Below are 3,778 nucleotides of genomic sequence, written 5' to 3'. Positions count from 1 at the left end.
TGCAAATGCAACTCCGGGAACATTTCTCGACGAATTAGGCGAGCGACAGATTCAACGTAGTCTCGCCCGCATTTCCTGCGTTCTTGGGAGTCCACCCACTTCTGATTCGCAGGATTCGATAGCAGAAATCTCTACATGATGCCAAACTAGAGTGCGGACTCCGTGGTGATTTTTATGTTTGGTCATTACCCATGTGGTGATTTTTTTGTTAAACAAAAATCACCTTAATGTTAAGAGGGGAACGAAAATCAGAAAAGGTGATCTTTTTGAGTGGCTTTTATTTTGTGAAGTACGGTAGGGTAAATTCCATAAGGTGGCACAATTTGGAACCAGAACGTGACACGTTTTGTATGTAACACCTGTAACGGGATTACAAGTACCCTGGTAATAGGGGTGTGAGTCACACGAGATGGGCATGGTATGACTGCACCCAAACAAGAATACGCTATGTGGCTAGGTAGCCAGTAGTTATGCATGTATTTAGATTTTACTTTACATATTTAGGAAAATGTAAACATTTAAAATTAGGCGGCTTTGCCGCAGATAAAATAAATAAAGTCAGTTTTGAATTTAAACGAAGAGTTTATTAGCCTTGGTTAAGGTACTAACTACGAATCGCGATCCGCTACACTCGTATTGATTCTTGTAAAGAACGAAAGCTCGGTGACCTAAATTACGCTTCCTCAAAGCGCTTAGCTACGGCAGCCCCGTTGCGACACCAGTGACCTATTCATCCAGCGTAAAGTACACAGTATTTTACCAACTGTAGCTAACTTTAGGTAAGGGAATGTTCGAGGAGGGACGAACAGACCAGAATTCGTCCGGAAGAGATGCGTGCACCCTAGTAGAATGGTGTATGCCAACTTACAGCGGTGGCTAATAGTCACTTCGAATGACTCAAATGGGACTAATTTCTGGGTACATACGTCTCGGCTAGGGATAGTCCGCTGTTGAAGTAGTCAGCTTGGTGCCCAGCACCTTGAAGACTGTCGACCAAAACTTTCCAGTGAAGTGTGGGTCTCTGTCAGAGCCAATTGACTCCGGGAGTCCATGTTGTCAAAAGACACGGCCCACAAAGAGCGTCGCTGTACCAACACCGTCGATGGTGGCACCACTGCAAGATGAGCCATCTTGCTCAAACGGTCGACGAAGACCACCACACCCGTGTTGCCCGCCGAGTCCTTCAGCAGGCCAAACGCAAAGTCTATACTCATGGACTGCCGACACCCGGAGGGTACCGGCAAACTGGCTAGCGGCGCAGCCGCATTTGGTGAGATTTCACCCTTTGACACGTCTCACCTGGCACACATAGGTGCTCGTCAACTTGTACAGCTTGGCCCACCAGAATTGGCAGCCCACAGAGCTGTAGGTCTTTTCACAAATCTCGATGACCACTGATTGTTCTTATAGAGGATACGGTACTTCAAATCCTCATTTTGAGGAACCACAATTCGTCGCGTATCCATCGACTCGGTGCTATGATACAGCAATTTATTATTCAACGAATTTTGCTGTACCCGTGCGCGCAATCACGCCGAAAACATTTTGTCCGAGTTTTCGAACTTCTTGCTCCTGAGAGCCTGTAGCAGCGCCACACACATACTGTCACCCGCGTATGCGGCGCGGATCGATTCCATCAATATCGACGTCACCGTCGTGATATGAGCAAGTACATAATCCAGTCTGCGTGACAACGCATCAGCCAAAGCATTCTGCTTTCCTAACTTGCTTATACTTCACCTCGAAGTTATATTCTGCAAAGAATGAGAGCCACCTGGCCATCCTCTGTGAGAGGAGAGGTGACTGAGTCACAGTGTGTGACGCGTGATCTGTGTAGATCACAAACGGCTTTGAGGCTAGCAAGTGCACCCTGAACTTGACAAGTACATACGTCGTCGCAAGTAATTCCTTGTCATGGATTGGGTAGTTCTTCTCCGCAGCCTTAAGCTGGCGGGATTCGAACGCGATCACCCGATCTCGCCCCTCGGCGTCTGATCGCTGTAGTACACAGCCGATAGCAAAGTCCGAAGCGTCACATACGACACTAAAATAACAATCGGGGTCTAGTAGCGCCAGTATTGGGGTATGAATGAGGCTGTCTTTGACCCTGTCAAAAGCCTCCCGATGCTCGGTTTCCCAACACCATTCTACATCCTTCCTTAAAAAAATTCGACAATGGCCTGGCCGCGCCATTTCCACATAATTCACGCTATACTTGTGCAAGTAGTCGGCGAGACCAAGCCACTTGTTTTTGGTTCGGCCAGTCCACAACGGCCTCGACCGTAGCGGGATCCGCTCGAAGGCGACGCATCTCAATAAAGTACCATAAAAAAGATATTTCTTCCTCGCCGAAGATGCACTTATATGCATTAGCATACAGCTTATTTGTGCGTATGCACTCGAGCATCGCTCTCAAATAGACGATGTGTTTTTCCTCATCTGATATCCCGTGCTCCTCACGACTGGATGAAGATGTCGTCAAAGTTTGTCTGTGCATACGCCCAATGGGGCCTGAACAACTGCGTCATAAAACGATTAGATGTTACTGGTGCATTTGACAACCCTTAGGGCATCACCAGCCACTCCCAGAGCATCCCGCTCGGAGTACTCACCGCTGTCAGCGGAATATTACTCGCTCTCATTAGCAATTGGTAATAACCATCGACAAAGTTGAGTGCGCTGTACTTTGTACAGCCAACCATATTGCTCTGGAGAACATCGTTCCTAGTAATCGGCATTTGGGTCGGAAAGGTGCCAGCGTTGAGCTTATTGTTAGCATGAACGATACGCCACTTGCCGTACAGCATGCGGACACAAAACGTGGGTGTCAATTGGGGAGACTTGCTCTCACTCAACATTCCTGCGTCGTACTTCGCACGAAAAAAGGCGTCACTGAGGGGCCATTGGCCTGTTACGCAGTATTTGGTTTCGGAAACCAGTTCAGTCCTATGACACCGCCTCCGTCCGGAGGTAGGATGGATGGCGGGTCTTTGGAGCCGACGTGTTGAAAATCCTTCACTAAAAGATAGTACGGATCCGAGGAATTCTTTAGAATCAAAGCCCCACTTCGTGCGCTCAGCACCTTTTTTGTGTCCTCCAAAACAGCTTCATTCAGAAGCGACGATGAGTTGATCTCCTTTTCTGGTCGTATAATGACCACTTCGGCTAGGTCGCTCTCCTTCAAGGCACCGCCGAGCTCATCGAAGGACATCTCTCCCAGCTTTAGAAATGCATCCGCTGCATAATTAGCCTCGAGGCGGACGTCGCCATTTTCCTCCCCCGTCAAACCGTTGACGAGGGTGTATAGCTATGCGATATCGTCCACGGTAGCAACATCCTGGGTCAGGGTCGAAGCCCAGCATACGACGTCTACATCGCCTGTCTTTAGAGGCTGTACGTCTCGGCAAGACCAGTGGGAATACGTACTCAGCGTCGTCCAGTATTAGCCCCCCCCCGGAGCCGTGATGTTATTAACAGCATCCGACGAAGAGCTGCTTTTTCCGCAGTCTTTGTCCAGTAGAAAACGTGCCACTTCACGCGCATCTGATGGCCTTGTCCAAGTCGCCTCGGACCTAGTCCAACCATGCCAATCGTGGCATGCAGCGTCTGCTTCGAAACGTGAGCAGTGCTCAGTGATTTACGTACCACTTCACGCGCATCACAAGTGCCTCGCCCTCGATGCCTCGGACATCGTCCGATCATGCCACTCTTGGCATGCAGCGTCTGCTACATACTTGAGCAGCGCTCAGTGGGTATCGTGCCACTCCACGTTCAGCCG

Source organism: Plasmopara halstedii (genome assembly GCF_900000015.1).
Source record: "Plasmopara halstedii genome assembly, contig: Scaffold_2881, whole genome shotgun sequence".
Classification (NCBI taxonomy): domain Eukaryota; phylum Oomycota; class Peronosporomycetes; order Peronosporales; family Peronosporaceae; genus Plasmopara; species Plasmopara halstedii.
The sequence above is the reverse complement of the archived record's forward strand: the minus strand, read 5'-3'. Positions refer to the sequence as shown.